Below are 18588 nucleotides of genomic sequence, written 5' to 3'. Positions count from 1 at the left end.
ACTCACAAAGCTCTCCAAAAGCATTTAACACTGTTTAGTGTTTTTAGGAGTACACAATACAGATGATCATAACAAAATAAATTCACTTTATTTCCAGTTGTCACAACTTACATGCAAAGCTTCTGAATAAACAAAAGAGAAGCAGCAAGAAAAGTTGAAAAGAAAATAAACAAAAAACTGGCTGTGAAGTGACATTTTGATTGTAGATGATGATTCTGGTGGACAATGAGTGAGAAAGTTGTTACTCATGACAGGATGCTCGGCAAGGGACAGGCAGCTTTAATGAGTCAGTCCTGTCACAGTCTGTCCAAGGTCAGCAGAGTTTGGCTGATATCAACATTTGAAAAAGGCACATTTTTTGCAACAGAAAGGCTGTGTTAACAACTAGCAGCACAGAGCTGTAAAACCTTGGACACGTACTGGAAAGATCATCCAGTGGTTTTGGATCTTTACCAACAGTAGGGTCTAAAAGTCAGGATATCCCAGGCGGGTATTATGTTTGTATGACACAAGAAATGTGTTCAGAGAGTGCAGTGCTAATTCATTCCTGCCAGGGTCTCACCTATTCAGCCAAGCATATGCAGTGTGTGCATCAGTCAGGAAGCACAACATGTAGAATATTAATTATCCCAGTGTGCTGGTATGCTGAGTGGTGTGCAGCAATGAGGAGGTGCAGGCAAAGGAAGAACAGCACCTAGAAATGTTAATGTTAATCATTCACAGCAGAGGTTCTTTATAAGCTTGACATGACTCTTCCTGACTGTGCAGCTACACAGCAATAACTCTCTGTCTGCCCCCCAGGGAGGTTTCTGCATACTCAAGACAATTCTGCCCCAAAATCCACCATTCCTAGTGCACCACACCATCTGCCTGGACTTCATGCTGTACAACAATGACTCTGGGAATTAGCAGAGAGGTTTTCTTCTAGTGTTCTCATTTTCTACAGGAGCATGAATGTGTCAGGGAAGCCAGTGTTGGACGTTTGCGTTTCTTCAGTTGGCTGATGCTTCTGTCCAAACTAATTTACAAATAAGGTTCAATCTACATGACAGTAGATCAAAGTGGAGCCTCTGAGAATCAGTGCGAGAGCTTGTGGTTTGTTTTTTTCCTGAGAGGGAGAGAGAGGTGGATGAATAGATGAGAGGGAGATAAAAATACCTCTTCAACTTAAAACTGTTGAAAGCGGATTCTGCTGACTGAATAAGAACTCATTCCCTTGCAGTGTGGCATCTAACAGTCTAATGTGTGTCTCAGTGTTTGCCAGTGACACTATTTGCTTCGTACGTTGAAATGGTTTGACTGGCTATATGAAAATAAGTTTTCTGGTTGTAAGAAACAATAACAATCTATCTAGTACTGAAAGGAAAAAAATACATAAAAGTAAATTCTATCACTATTATTATCAACATAATTTAATTTGAGCAGATTTTGCTTAAAATACTCAAATCCAATTACCAGTCAGATTATCAATTACTACGGAAGCTAACAGTAATTTCATTGTAGTGCTTCTAGAAAACAAAAATAATACATAGAATTTTTTAAACAATACTTGGCAGTTCTGTACAAACAGTAGTTTCAACCACATTGCAGCCCCGGTATTTGACATATTTTGTGTTTTTAAAGCAAGAATAAATAGAAACTAAAAAGAGATTGAGATCAAATTTTCTCAAAATCAAGCTAAGAAACAGTTCATCATTAAAAAACCAATAACAAAAATGTTTGCCTAATCCACTGAATTATATATCTAATAAATCAAGACACTTCAAAATCCTGTTAATGCAATAACAACACAAAGTAGTGCCGCTCAATAATTTTCAATATTACCCACAATGAACTAAACATAACCAGAAAATGGACAGAACCTCAGTATAAATCATAGAGCAAAGTCTCTTTTGTCTTGCCACATACTGTATGTCATTATATTGCAAAGTTTACTCCCAAAAATATTTTGGGACTCCTATTCCTTCCTTTGGCATGGTGCCATTTTGAACTCCAACTGACTCTGCTCCCTCTCCTCCCTCAGCCATGGACCAGACAGTTACTGTACCTATCTATCATCCCAGTCGAACGAGAGAGAAGGGAGGCTCCACGCAACTCATCATCAATATCGACAACAGAAATCTGAGGCCGCAAACTGAGTGCAAGCTTGCCATTACACATAAATGATAAAAGAGAGAGAAAGGCGGCAGAAAGTTGACACAGCTGACACTTTATGTAATATGAGAGAGAGAGAGAGAGGTTGGAAAGAACCAACACAGGTACTGCTTTGTAATTAACTTTAACTAAGTTGATGAATTATTCAGTTTCCAGTGAGCGTGCTTATGCACTCAAACAGCACTGTGCTGTATAATTACAGTAACTGATTGAACCAAGGAGCTACAGTATTGGGTAGTACTGAAAGCTGTTTACGTGTATGATGAAAATATATTTTCACATTTCAAGTTAAAAGTTGGATATATAAAAAAGCTTTACTTTAATAATAGTTTTGTTTAATGAATTAAGTGATATTCCATACCGCTCTTTGAATATTAAATCTCAGCAGGCTCATTTTGTAAGAATGCTGGGATGAATTGAATCACTGTCACTTTCAGGCGTGACATGAAGTACCACATGACTTTGGAAAATCACATTATTGTACACAAAACAAAAGGTCTACATGGAGGAAGTGGTTTGTCTCAACAGCAGAACAAAACAGAAACAGGTCAGAAAACGTGATATGATAAAATATACTTTCAATAAAACAGGGTGGAATACAAATAAAGCATGTATTTTACATAAGCCTGTTTCAAAGGCTTGGTTCTCTTTACAGATGTCTTAAATACAAAGAAGAAGCTATAGTCCATGAGACAAGTATGCCTATGCTGACAATATTCAATACATGATATTAAGTATACCAGCTATTTTGAAGACCTATACAGAAAATGTCCAAAAGAAACACAGAGTTTCATTCTATTTTGTATGGTCACTAAAGCTTTTTAAATCTGCAAAGTCACTAGTCACTATACCTGTCACAGAAATGTGGATGAGTAGAAATAAAAATTAAAAATTAAAAAAAAAAGTACAGAACTTTAGAGTAAATGTACCTAGTTACTTTTTTTAACCAGTGATCATAATAGATGATAAATCAGATTTGTATATTTAACATACTGGCTAAACGTATTTATGAGACATGATTTCTACTGATATTGTTTGCTGGAATTATTTCCATTGTGCTGACAGATGTAAGTCCTCCCTGTGTCCAGTCTTGGTGCAAAGCATTAAGTAGTTTTTAGTTCTGAAGCTTCATCACCAACAGTGTCTATAACACCACTTCTAGTGAACAAGTGGATCCTTCACACCCCATTAAAGATGTACTTTAGTGAGCCTTACCTGCTGAATGCTTTGATACACATGACAGTATTGCCCTGCCATACAAGTACTTAATATGCAGCTCATTGTGGATTTCATTTGCCAGTTTGTCCAACAACTCATTCAACATGATTTACAATTCCATTATTTGCATTCCAGGGGAGGTTCACTGAGTCTATAATTATGGCTGTGTAGGAAAACACTCAATGCGCAGATGCACACACACACACACACACACACACACATACAAATTACAGGCCCTGTGTTTAGTGACGCAGACGGGCAGGCAGTATGTAGTCAGGCAGGATTAGATAAGTGCCTCACTGTGCCTGTGGAACAGAACATCACACACTCAGCTGGCGTCATCCCGCACAAGCTCATCCTGGGAGCTCCATTAGCAGCAGGCTGCAGAAGGTGAAGTGGAAAACAGCCAATTACAAGACACTGAGCTCAGTCGCATAAAACTCACACACCGACATGTTCATGAACACGCATGGCATATAGAGGCACGCACATCTCCAAAAACACATGGACATTCACACATACCCATACACTCCGTTGTAGCGCTGCACGTTTTTGTTATTGACGGTAATTTCCTTTGAAAGGCCTGAATTAAGGGTCATTCACAGATACCTTGTTGTAAGCAGATTTGGATGGGTATGATGCAACAAGCCCTCTTACATATAAATTCATTTCCAGCCATGGAAATGCACTAGCTTTCGCTCTAGCTCAAGGTTTTTAATGAATTCCAAACAAACCAGAAGAATAAAATGCAGGATATTTAAAATAGGGATATCTGCCAGGAAACACCTAACAGACAGCAGATGTTCAGAACAGGAAACACAAAAGCTTTTGTCACAGTTTGTCACATTTTCTTGCATTCGCAGATTAAAATGTAAGACTATATACAGAATGATCAATTTTAATGGTGGAAATTGTATTGGCAACACAATGCAAGAGCATCCAAAACCTTTGAACTTCCCATAAAGCTTCACTATAGAATGAGATCAGGGAGAGATGACCAGACAAGGTATCAGCAGCACCCATACCAACCTGTCCCTTGAAGTCAGTTCAGCAAGGTGAAGGATGACTATAACTGAGCAAAGAGCTGCCTTCCATCTTTAATTCATGGTCTTAGAGTAAATAGACACTGAGTATGGGAATAAAGCCTCTTAAGGATTCAACTACAGGTCTGGAGTGAGTCAGGAAACAAGAATGTAGTCATTTCCAGGTATTGATCAATTTGGGCATTGGACAAGAAGATGACTGAACTGAGACTAAATTCAATACTGAGGCAAACAATATTCTTACCTGCTGTACACTGCTAGGAAATCACTTATTATGCATTACTATGCAGATATTTTGAGGAATAATTTAATCCACATCAATCAAAAAGGTAGTATAATAGTAGATGTTTCAGCATATTCTCTGTGAACCCTCCGTTACAAAAACAATCTAAAGTACGCTATATTGACAAAAGTATTTGGACACACCTTAATTATTGAATTCAGGTGTGGTATGGAGCTGTTTTTCAGAGGTTGGATTTGTTCCCTTACTTCCAGTGAAGAGAAATTGTAATGCTTCAGCATACCAAGACATTTTGGATGATGCTATGTTTACAACTTTGTGGCAACAGTTTGAATGTGATGTCATTAATGTCCTTGTTGGTGTAATGGTCATTTGTATATTTTGTGACAAAAACCAGTTTATACATCTTTCTGGTACAAATGTAAAGCATCTCCAGCCAAAGAGCAGGTTGTCAAGTACGGTTTGTGAGCATAGGTTTAGGTCTCCAGGTAAATGGGTAAACGCAGTGTATAATAGTATAGGCAGCCCCCACCCCATTGTGAAGGTGGCAGCTTCGGCCATGTCTTTGTGGACCTTGCTTTTTGCACTGGAGTGCATTCATGCTGGGTGAAGGGGGATCCTTCATGACCTGTTGCATTGTCCAGAATGTCTTGGTATGCTGAAGCGTAAGGATTTCTGTTCACTGGAAGTAAGGGGCCAAGGCCAACCTCTGAAGAGCGTCCCCATACAACACTTGAATTCATTAACAAAGAGGTGTGTCCTGTTACTTTTGTCTATATAGTGCAGATACAGCATGTCACTATTTATAAAACAACAAATTTAAAATGTTTTGCTAACATACAAATTAAACAAAGAAGATACTACATGTTAATAAATAACGGTGTTAATTGGTTTGTTTTCTGATTCCATCTCTGTGCTTATGACACATCCACGGCAGTGGCAGCTGATGGAGCTTCTGGGTCGAAAAAGTAAAGCCCTACCCACCTTCTTTGTAATGGCCAGCAGGGTGCAAACTGTAGTTTCAAAAATAATTACATTTGTACATAAACTTAATAGGAAATGACCCTATTTCTGATTTTATTAATTAACTCAGTAAACAGTTTTTTAGTGAATTTACGATCTCATGAATATGGTTGTCACTTTCAAGTTTTATAGTTATTATATTGAAATGCTGAGGACATAAATAATTGCATCGATTTTGTTCAACTGAAAGAAACGTTATCTGTAAACTGCAAAAAAACAGTTAAGATAAAATTACTAGGGCAGTCTCAGTTATCTGATTTTCTTGTACTGAGGTCTGAAGCCACTATTCCACTCGCTCAACGCTTGTCTCCGCTTACTTTCATCTCTGAGAGAAGTTTGGTGAAAAGGAAAATGATGTAAAGTGTGTCCTGTTCTTTTACCTTCAAATTGTACTCAGCTGAGGTACAACAGTATTTACTGTAAACTTGTTGTGTTTCAGGGGCAGACTACCTTGTGTTTGACAAGAGACTAAACCAATATGTCCTTAGGCTCTCAATCAGTCAGGATTTGCGTATCCTTGCCAGCTCTTGTCCAAACACACCCACTCAAGACTACAAAAACCCAAGATAGTGATGGCCAAAATGCCAAACGTTGAAAACTGTAGTCCACAAACTAACAGATGATTTCATTGTGGGTTTACACTTAGACGAAGCAAGAGACTGATACCAAGACAGAAGTCAAAGTGCAATCGACTAAAACGAACATGAACTGACCTCCATGACTCATGACTTGTGAGTCTTTGACTTCCTTAAATTATGTCAAAAAAAATTACAGAAGACAGATATAAAGCAGGCCATCTACATACGAAATCGGACCCTGAACGAGGGAGGAGGCCCGAAACACCTCTTATCATCTGCGTACTATCCCTACCTGTTGACACTGATTTACAGTACAGTTACCTATAACAAGCTTAATCATTTTTGCATGTTATGTATTTGCATATGTGTGATACATCATCTGTAAACATAATGAATAAATGTAGCATATTATTGTAATTTCCATAACGGCTACTGAGCTTGCTAGCTAACACACCAGTAGTGGGTAGCTGGTGACTTTAATTCTATCTTAAAAATACTCCACTGGATTAATGTTATTTTCAAAATGAAAAACTCTTGTGTCTTGCATCCACAGTGACACCGTACTGGTTTGTCTTTGAAGATGACGGTGTGAAATTCTAAAAACGAACAGCAGATAACCTGATCAGTTAAGACCAAGTTATTCATGTCAAAACAAAAATAGATTTAATAACTAGATGTTCTAGATATCAGTGTGTAGTGATACCATTCTTCACACACTGTCTCTTCGATAGCACACAGTAATGTCATGTTCCTTAATTGTTACAAAAAATAATGTCTATCTGTATTTTCGTCAAAATGAACATTGACCGTTGGTCTCTATCACACCGAGTGAAATTTTTGTTTACACCCAGTGAGAAAGATCCCCAGATCCATGCAGCCTGATGCAGGGTTGTGATTTCAGCAGAGATGAACACTCAATGCTGCATTCTCACTGACCCCAAAATTTCATATTCAATTGAATATTTATGACAGCACCATACTTTGACTTGGCTTGGTGCCTAGAAAATATCATCCTGGAGCAGCAGGGAGGAGAGGAGTGGGGTTTCAAGGGTTCAGACTCTATGACAAATCAGATTAACATTGCATTTGTTGCTTTTCCCCGACAGCACTTTTCTTTTCTCCCCTGAATATTCTTCTGTCACTTGGTAGAGAGGGGAAGAAAGAGTAAAGAAGGGAAGTGGTGAATACAAGGAATCATGAGTGAAGGATAGGAAAAACAAGCTCAATCAGTAGTGAGAGAACAGATAGTAACATAAAACAAGAAATGGATTAAATACTAAAATGAATAATAATAATAACAATATTATCAACATCAAAAGAATTAAAAATATAAACATTAACAGTCAACTAAAGAAGGACATGTAGATGAGATGCTTGGCAAGTTTAAAGCCTACTGAACAGCATTACATTATTGTAAATATCATAATACTTTATTATTAATTTGCACTTGTGTAAACAGCATTTTAATGCTGAAGATAGTAAAAGTGGAGATAATCTGTATAAATGATTACTAAAAATGATTACATGAAATTAAAATGATTATATTATATTATAATTATATTACATATTTTTATATAAAATCGTATGGTATGGGGGTGTTCAAAATGACTAATTTCCCAGACTTTAAAAAGGAAGTAGAAAAGGAAATTTGCATGTATTATACGATCTATTTTGTTGTATGGGTGGCAGCAAAATCCTTACTGTTACTGTGAACGTTCAACTGATATGATTGTTATGACTGTTACATCATGAAGATCCTAAGACAGCCTACACGGTAACTTGTGCACCATTGTTTTTACTACAGTAACGGATTCACTCTCGAATGTGTCCCTGAGGGAAATGCATAGTAGCCCGATGACTGATAAAAGCTCTGTGAATCTGACAGAGAAGTGGGGAGACAGATGATAAGATGAGAGGAGAATAGGGGAGATATGTAGGATGCACAGACAAACAGATGAAGAGAGAGAGAGAGAGAGGGAGGGGGGGAGAAAAAAGAAAGAGAGAGAGAGAGAGAGAGAGAGAGAGAGAGAGTGATGCTTGGAGAGGGAAAGCCACAGCGGAGATGACTGGAGGTGTCGCCATAGAAACAAAGAAGGCTCCACTGATCTCATTAGATACAAATAGCCAGGAGACCACTGGAGAACACTGGCTCAGAGAGAGAACAGGCTACGTGTTTCCTTATATTCATACTTCATACTGTATTTATACTTAAACAGTGTAGTAGATGAACAGATTAGGGCTCATCATATTAATTTAGCTATTGAGTAAACTCCTTGCTCTTCTGTTATGATAGTAATAATGTGTAATAGTATTTATATTTGTCCAGTCACAATTTGTCATCTGTTAATTTATCCGGATTATTATTATGGTGTATCAGGTTGCCAGTGCCTGTTTCTTTCCTGTCATGCCACAAAAACTTACAGAGCCAAAGAAAACAGAATGAGAGAGAGAAAAAGAAATGCTTAATGAAATTCTCTTGGAGTTGTCACTTGTGGACACATGAGAAGGGGGTATGAAGTCCAAAATATAAATCATTTAGTTAATATAAACTATTATACATCATTATTATTATTATTATACCTTATCATAGGATAAGGTTGGCATTACTTTATTTGTCTTAATTTTTTATTATTTTTTTATAATATTAACTTACCTTTATAATATTTTTATAACATGTCCACTTAAAACGTTTTGTTTTGCCAAGCAGCAACTTCCAGAGTTGAAAAATGATTTTTCAGAAAATAAGCACATTTAAGTGTACTTGTTTTGACTGTTCAGTGCATTATTTATCAGCAAATGTGCACAGCAACAAGGCTCTATTATTTCACTTAGTACTGTATTCATATACTGTGTATTGATTTCATATTTCTAATTTTACCTTATTTGCATTACATGTAATCCGATACAAGCCAGTAAAGCAGCCACAGAGAACTAACAAAAAGTATTAAGCTGCTGCATCTTTTGTGAGACAACATAATGACATTAAGTTCCAATACTGGTTGATTCTGAATGCAGCACTGTTCAATTGAATTCAACTTTACTGTCATTAACATAACGTGCAGGCACATGAGTAAACAAGAGGGGGCTGGTGGTACATGGCATAGAGATAAATACTTATCAAGACACAAGAATAGCAACATAACTAAGGTAAAACAGAAATTTTGTGCCTTTATTCCTGCATGAATATGAACATGAACATGAACAAGAGTGCATGTCATCCTAACTGCCTCACTACTAGAATTAGCTTTCAAAAAGGCTTTTCAAAAGGGCTCTTGAACGTCTGCCTGCATGATTATTTAGCCGCGTTAAGCTCACCTGAGCTGAGTGGAGGCAAACTGCTTTTATAGTGGCTCTAGTGATGGGCATTTTGTCAACCAGTGTGTGTGTGTGTGTGTGTGTGTGTGTGTGTGTGTGTGTGTGTACTCGCATTGGTGAAATCCCTATTCACCAAGAATCTCTTTATTAACACACTGGGAGAAGTGCTGCTTGTAGTAAGAAAAAAAAAACCAAAACAAACAAGAAAAAGCAGCAATACTCTGATGGGAGAATGTACAAAAAATGGATTACAGCATCACTTGCAACCACTAGCTACAGCATTTCAAGGTATGATTCACAAAAGATACAGCACAAACAGAGAGAGAGAGAGAGAGAGAGAGAGAGAGAGAGAGAGAGAGAGCGAGAGAGAGAATGAGTAACGTACAGTCTTTCTGACTGAACTTCAGCAAAGCTTCACATCAATCAGAAGAGCCTTCAGAAGAGTTAATCATTATTTTACACACACATGCACAATAAGGATGGTAAATGTGAAAAGTCTTTGGTGATTTACACCACATCATGATACCCTTTAAGCGCTTCAGTTACTCTCTGAAGATGTTAATAATTTTCACACTAATTACATGTTGCTGTTAGTGCTGCTATTTTTTTTATTTTTTGCACTGAGGCTCATTTGCATTAAAAGCAGCCAATTCTGCACCAAATGTCCCGAATTTGAAAAAGTGGAAATATCACTAGAGCACTGAGACACTAGTTACTTGGCAGCAGAGTTTAGCGCATTTCACCATTTCCAGGTGTTGTAAGAATTCCAGGTTTAACAGCTGAGAAAGCCTTCTGTGAAATCGCTGATCAAATTTATGCGCAATGGAGATGTGAAATGTGCAATTGGAGAGTACATACCATCACAGCTCATCTCCATAGCAACAACTGAAAGGAGGCTGGAGGATAGAGGGGAGCATGACTTGGTTTCACAGGTGATAAGCTACTTGTAACAATACCTCTGACACATGGTTATGTAAACCATTAACAGAAATGGGAGTAAAAAGGTGTCGTTTCAGTAAAAGATAACAGCTGAGTCACCAAGAGAAGGTCAAGAAAGAAAAGGAATATCCCTCTCATTCCCTAGTTTTTAACTTTTGTAAATCATAGCTTAGAGCATATCAAGGTCACTATGGTTTGGAAAAATTTCCCAACTTTTATATGTTTGTAAAATTATCATCAACCTCTTTATTGGCATCTCACAGAGTGCACACATTTTTCCCACTTCAGTTAGCAAAGTTTTTAACTGCACCTGACAAGGACATTTATTCAAATGGGGTTGTGGCACAAATGAGCCTCCACGCAGAGCATTGTCGAAGCAAATCCTCCCTTTCATTAGCAATTACAAAGGCATATTGCCTCTGTTGTAATACTAAATTGTCTGCATTGCTGTTCCCTAAAGCTGCTTTATAATTGGAGAGCTCACTCCTCTGATGTTCAGCATGACATTCTGATCGGACATCATCTCACATGCACCACAATAATGTGAAGGATCGCTGAAACAGACATCCGTGTTCCCCTCAGACTAGATGCTCATAACACTGGCAATGACATTCCCATCCGTCCTTGTTTCTTTTTGGGGCTAATTCACAATTTAACAAGCTAAAAGTCTGGTGAACATTATACCTGGTAAACAAGACTTGTCACTCAGTGCATGCTAGCATCTTGACATTAGTATTAAGCTCAAAGCACTTTCATGGCAAATCACAGCCTCACAGAGCTGCTAGCATGGCTCTCAACTCTTAGGACACATTAAAATGACTTCAGTCCTGCATGAAAATGTGTTCATTCAAACAGAGCTGTACAAGATTTTGTCACAAGAACTAAATACACTAATCTGATTGAATCTTAATCAAAAATATATATTTTTTTGTTTTAAGTGATATAAATATCAGCTACCATGTTCTTAGATAAAAATGTGACTATTCACATTGGCCTAAGAATTGCAGTATAGATTAAGCATTGCCAATTCCTGTGCTAGTCTTAAATCTGAAAAATCATCACAATTAACGACATACCTAAGAAGTATCAATACTATGATACTTTTTCCATACTATGTGTCTAAAATCATACAATATCCGCTTTTGATAGAATCTAAACTACAGAAGCTATAAGCTTTTAAACTCAACATGGTATTAATATTATTACAAATGTGTTGATATGTGTTGTTTTTTTTTTGGGGGGGGGGGGGGGGTTCTGTGCCAGCACTATGTGTAGACTGTTAATTTTTTTTAAAATATCTGGTTTTGTGTGCATACTTTTTGTTTTTCTTTTTGGCATGATATCCAAAGATTTATCATGTATTGCTTTTTTATACCAGTATTGTATCAAAGTTTAAAATTTTGGTACTGTGACAACCTTACACAGGCCTATAATATTTGTCCAGTTAAACATGTCATACTGTTTGCATTGCGCTGGTGCAGTAAAAGAGACTGGACCCTCTCTGTGATGGACAGTAAGTGCAAATCAATGCTTTGAGTTCAGTCAGAGCTTGGAGCCAAAACCAGTGCTCATGTAATGGACATCAGCTTAACATAATGACAGACCACGCTCAATAAACTACACTCATCACTGTCTGGCATCTAGACAAACAGATAACATGGCTGAATAGGGCAAAATAACCAATTCTGGAAAGAGCCCATTCAAGACTTGCAGTTTGGGTGTGGCACTCAGCCAGAATAGATTAGATGCATGGGTTCATTTGATCCTTTGGTGTATATATACATCGTCATTCAGCTTTGCAGCCACAAGCTGATTCTTCCAGCATGCTCTCTGGCTTGCTTCCCCTGCAGATGAAAGCGTAAGCAAGGTAGCATGCAGAGATACATGGCTAGTAGCTGAGTGGAGACAGCAGTGCCTGGCTGCCTGCAGGGTCCCGATCCTCCCTGACAACCAGCTCTCAGATCAATCAACTCCCTGGAGGAGTTGATGGTGGTGATGGAGTGGGGGTGGGCTTGAGACACCTCCCAGACCATCGATCAGCTGTTTCAGACAAATGAGTCCAAAAAAGAAAACACATCAGCACAGAGATTGCCTGTCTGCCTCTGTCTCGTTCTCCACCTCTTCCCTGGCGATGTATGTCACAAGCTGAAACAGGCTGAGCCTTGTTACTCTGAGTGGCAGCAGTTTCCTCCCTTCATAGTACTAAGGGAACACAGAGGTTCACGTGCTCTGAGGAGGTTCAAAGTTCAATCGTTATCGATTTTCTCTACCTCATTTGTCAGAGTTGCATCTGAGATAGATGCCTAGTTTCAAACAATGGTGGTTCCCATCACAAGTAGAAACTCACTAACTATAATTAGAAAATAGGTATCATTAATTTGTTAAAAGAAAATTCAGGTTGACAAAGACAAGCATCTTTATGCTTTATGCATATTTATTTTCTATTTTATGTGTTATTTCTATCTATTTTCCATCACGATAACATTTTACTCAACACTTTGATGTAGGGATGCGCTTCAAGATCAGGTCATAAAGCAGAACCCACCGCTCTTTAGCGGTTCATACTCCCAAATTTACAAAAAAAACAGCAAATATCAGTTAACACCTATTGAATCTTGAGCTTTCGGGGGAAACCGGTTCTCTCCAGAAGTCAAATCTTGTTCACCACAACTGCCAAACGGCTCTTGGCATTCTGAGATATCACCACAGCAAAGTCTAAAAGAGCAATGAATAGGATCAGTCAAACAGGATGTACACCTGCCAACCATTAAAACAGATTGTCTAAACCATTTCATTTACAGGTCAATCTGACACTGAACAAATTAGTGTGATTAATAATACCCCACTGCTCAGAAAAACTGTGTGAACCAGTAGATTAAGTGCAGCAGGTCATAGCTGAAGGAGGACATAGGGCCTGTGAACTGTGATGGATGTTCACAATAGTATGTGTAATAATTTTACCATTCAGTTTTGTTTTTCATTCAAAATAAGCATGACTAACCTGGGTGCTTGTTTTCGGCTTGTTTGACTGTTTGTCAGCTCAGTTCAGCTCGTATTTCTGGCCCAGCTGGCAACTGTCTTCACGAGGGCAATGTTATTATTACTGATGAGGAACAACCTAACAAAATTTTAAGTGACAAGTGGTGAGCAAACAGCACACCATCTGTCCTCAGATTTTGATTCAAATCTTACTAAATTCTGGTCGGTTCACAGAAAAATATGACATAGGTTGCATGATATTTATCAGCATCGTGATGGACACATGCATTTGTCACATTGCAGGTCCTGCAATGTCAGGGGCTAATCTGTCCTGCTGGCTTTTGAATATGTGTATTTGCATAATGACAGCCGAGAGTACAGTTAAAAGTTATAAAGTTACTGTCACTGGTCTCACCTGTGCCCTAATTTAAGAAACTCTTAACACACAAAACTTGCAGATAAATCTGTTTGTTGTAAACCTGTTCATGTTCAACCACAAACATTAAGCATTGTTGAACATTATTAAAAATTGTGGATTTCAGTTAAATGTGTTCCACTTGTGCATGCTGGTGTCCCATGTGTGAAATATGTGATTAATACAAAAGCAGATCCCACTGTTCTGACTGCATGAAAAAAGTTTTTCTCTCCCTCATCTATCATCGTGCTTAAAGTATTGTAATATTTTGTAATATATTGAATCGTAAGATCTGTATCATGATACATATTGCACTGATGCTGCCAACACACAGCCTTAAAGAGATTTTAAAATGAAAAAAGTGATGTTTATCTGTACATGAGTAACACTGGACATACATCTGTCAAGAGTTTCTGTATTTTTCCATGTCGTAGTATATCACAGAAAAAAATAAATTCTGCATCCCCCATGTGATATCAGATTTTTCTGACCACTTCAAAAGCACAATAAAACCAAAAATCTCTGACACTAAATAATAAATACTACTCCCAAAATAGTTCCAGTACCAATCCCCTGCTAAAGAAAGAGCTGTGGATCAACACCTGAGCACCACACTAATAGCATAACTGAAATATGAGCTTCCATTACTATTAACCTATAACAAAAACAAATACTGGGAGGCAGGACAAGCAGTGCAGCAAGAGGAAAAAATAAACCAAGATCACTAATGCTGGTCTACCATACAGTATTCTTTACAAAATCACAGTGGCCTCAGCAAAATTAATCTCCAGCATTTATATTGTTTGAGTCCAATGGTTTACAGTCATTTCTGGAATTGATTTGAATTGATTTTGAACATTGTTAACTTGTTAGCAGCTGCTAACTTTATGCTTTCCCCATAAATCAAAGAGATATTAACAGTTGTTAGTTCTGTAAATGCACACTCAGCAATCTATACAGCTTACAGATGTAACCCGTTTCTTGCCCAAAGTCAGCTGGGATAGGCGTCAGTCTCACCACAACCCTTCACAGGATAAGCAGTGATAGATAATGGACTGAGTTGTCCTTTTGCTAGTAAATGTCTCTGAATGGCAGCAGAATCTGGTTGTCTTTTCCTCCAGAAGCCCCAGCTCTGCCGGCAGCTCAATCCTTCAGAGCTTCCCAGGTCTCAGCAGCCATATACTGTATATACTATATCTATATTGTATTTACAGTACATTACCATCATACCATCAGTATTATTACTATCATCTTGCAACTGCACCTTATATACCCACTTATTTTATCTTGTGTTTTTAAAGTGTCCTTTAAGTGTATTTCTATTCTATTTTTCTACTTAAGTATTTAATGCTATTGTATTTTTATTGTATTCAAATATACCGGACTGCTATGACAACCTAATTTCCCCTCAGGGATGAATTAAGTTATATATCTATCTATCTACCTTTCTATCTATCTACAAGGGAATTTTGTTTTCTGGAAAAAAACTGTAATTACCTATTAATGTAAATCCCACTGCCTACAGAGCTCTGATTGGCCAATGTCTCCAGTGAGGAACAATAATCATCTACAAATTGCCATGCGGTTATACAAACCTATATTTAAGTAGTGTCTACAAGACAGAAGCTATATAAGCATGGTCATTCAACTTCTGAACTTCTAACTGACAGATTCTATCATTATTCTCTCAATAAGATACATTTTCACACTGTTAATAAACAGAAAGTGTAGCTGGCATTAAATGGACAGTCACATCTCTTGTTTTTATTGATAGGACGAGGCAGTTCAAGGCACAGCTCACATTTCCCGACATAATCTCCCACTTCCTGAGAATAGTGTCCATTTAAACAAATGGCTTGGAGAGTCACGTGCAACATGACTGCCAGTCAAGCACCTCAATCTCCATCTGGCCTTTTCACTGCTAGCCTGAGCACAGCAAAAGGGCAGAGAGTTTAAGTACATTAGAGTTTGACTGGTATAGATTTTAGGAGGCTGATACCATTTTTCTAGGAGCTGTTCTCCTCTTCATGTACCTGATCTGTTCTCCTGTTCATGTAGCCCGATGATGATCACGATTGTCTTCAGATGACTACTGACTCAACAAAAGTTATCATTTGGGGGCAGCCGTGGCCTAGAGGTTGGAGAAGCGGCTTGTGATCGGAGGGTCACCGGTTCGATTCCCCCACTGGACGGGCAGGAAAAATTTGGGTGTGGTGGAGTGATTAATGCGAAAAATACTCCCCCCCTCTATTAGCCGGCTGATGTGCCCTTGAGCAAGGCACTTAACCCCCCAATATGCTCCCCGGGCGCCTGATGCTGCCCACTGCTCCTGTGTGTGTTTCACTGCATGTAATTTGCCGGGTGTTGCATGTGTGTGTTCAACTAAGGATGGGTCAAATGCAGAAGACGAATTCAGTGTGTGTATGTAAAAATATATATACTGCCAATAAAAAAAAAAAAGTTGATTGATTCTCACAAAGAAGTTACATTGCTATTTTTACATACTAATCCCGATCAATAACAGGCTTTACTAAGCCTAATACTGTAAATGTGTGACTTTAGAATGCAACATTATTCAAATGCTTATTAATTCAGCTCATCTAGCGTGCAGTGAAAAATCCACTATATTGACTATTGAATTCAATCAATTGTTAATTAAGGTTAAGGTTGTGGCTAAATGAAATTAGTGTAAATTACAGTAGGGGGATGCTATAAAACAGGGTTAAATTTAAAGGGGTACTCCACAGATTTAAAGTCATGGGATTCTTCATTCTACCTGGCCTGTGAAAACAGCTGCTAAATGTCATCTGTGGTTTTGGAGGAGCTTTGTCAAAGAAAAAATAATCCTGATGATGCTATTAGTGTGGAACTTGATCACATAATAAGTGGTGGTGGTGGTGGTGGTATATTGGAGGAGAGACACTAACTCCTGTTTTTAAGTATGCTTTTCTTGCTGTCAGTATCCTGCTTGATCTTTCTTCAGGGGATATTATACTGGTGAAATAGCAAGAACTCAAAAAATGGAAAAGAATGATTTTAACAGTAGAAGACTTCAGTAGTCAGTGGACAGCGAGAGAGATTAGGTAGGAAATATTTGAATGTTTTAAGTGACAGGTAAGAGTGCATAATGTCAGATAAGACTGGACAATTTATAACTCTTTATTCATAGTAGAATATGTAATGTCCCTTATGTAAAGTATACTGTAGCAATACTGTGCACAGCGCTTATCAAAGAGGACAAAATGCTCATTCTAACTGGACTCATTCATCCACAGTGAAACCTAATCAATTATTTATTCATTTGTTCCAGTCTTTCTCTTCAGAGGGAGGATGATTAGAGAGTACAAACACCACAGTCTGGCTTCTCCAAGAGATTTGCGGCAGGCTGTGTGCATTAGACCTGACCACAGAGCTGTCATCACAAAGTCTAGGTTCTGATAGCCCTCCCTGTATCACCAAAACAGCTGCCTGGAGCCACAACACCTGATTGTCTGGCTGCTACTAGTAAGAGGTAAGAAGTAAGAAGAACAAAAGTACAAAAGAATAAAAGAGCTTCATTCACAACTCTGAAAATATAGTGGATATTATGTGTGAGTTTATCCATTAAAGAATAGTATGAGTATGCTGACTCATTGGGCTGACTGACCTTTGATGAAAAACAAATTATTGGCCGTTGCAACTCACAGAAAGAAGATTCAGTCTAGAATACAGCTGCATAATGCATTTTCATTTCATTCACATTTCTGCTCATTGTTTAATAAATCAATGTTTGAACTGAACTACTACTTCATTTCAAAGCAAAATGTCTGGTAATATTTCCTCTAGCAGTAAATCATTTTTGTTAAGGGTTCAGGCAGCATTTTGTGTCCCATGTTGGTCTTGGTGCTTTTTCAGGGTGTTAATTTAACAGCAGCCTCAATAATGCATTTTTCTTTGATGTGCAATGTTAGACAGTTCAACCTGGTGATTGACTGTCTAACATTGCGCTATAAGATGCTTATTGGCTTCTGGATTCCAGGCTCACCAGCATTCATGAGATTTACTGCTTAGGGCCAAAAATTTGTTACTTAATGACAAGGAATTTTTTTAAACTTATCAGTATTGAAGCAATTTGGTGGGTGCTATAGGATTATCAAAGATTGGCACCCAGCACTAGTAATATGCGAATGTTTATGTAAGATGTCAATCAAATTTGATGTTTTTAGTTAGCTATCTCTCAAAAGCTGAGAAAAGAATGCAATATAGATTATTTAATGTATATTTCCACTGACATCTCTTTCTTAGTCATTTTATGCATTTTGATGTAAACATGAAAGTAAAATTTGAAATTTATGCACAGCATTGTGGATCTTGTTTACATTTATTTGTGGCAATTTGTATTCATGGCACAATGATAGAAAAAAATATTTTTTTTAACCATCAATGATTCATTTGTGCCAGGTTAGCAGAAATAATGACTTTTAAGAGCTTTTTTACTTCTCCAGAATGAAAAAATAACACCATTTCTGTAGCACAAATTAATTATTATGTTTCTTTTTGTGTGACAAGAGTGTCAAGCAACCAGGCATAAATTACGAGGAGCCAAGCATAGCCTTAAGTTCAAGTCAGTATGTCTTCAGTAGTCAGGTTGGAAACAAATATTTTCTTCCTTTTCTAGGTTAAAAAATGCGGCTCACGATCACA

General features: G+C 37.7%; 1 protein-coding gene across 6 annotated transcripts in view; it reads right to left on the bottom strand.

The window, feature by feature from the left end:
* cacna1ba (calcium channel, voltage-dependent, N type, alpha 1B subunit, a) overlaps positions 1-18588 on the bottom strand; it is a 120336-nt gene that overhangs the window by 86362 nt on the left and 15386 nt on the right. The gene's annotated exons all lie outside the window — the stretch shown is intronic.

The sequence above is a fragment of the Scatophagus argus genome, chromosome 4 (assembly GCF_020382885.2).
Source record: "Scatophagus argus isolate fScaArg1 chromosome 4, fScaArg1.pri, whole genome shotgun sequence".
Lineage (NCBI taxonomy): Eukaryota > Metazoa > Chordata > Actinopteri > Scatophagidae > Scatophagus > Scatophagus argus.
This window is presented reverse-complemented; position numbering and strand designations above follow the sequence as displayed.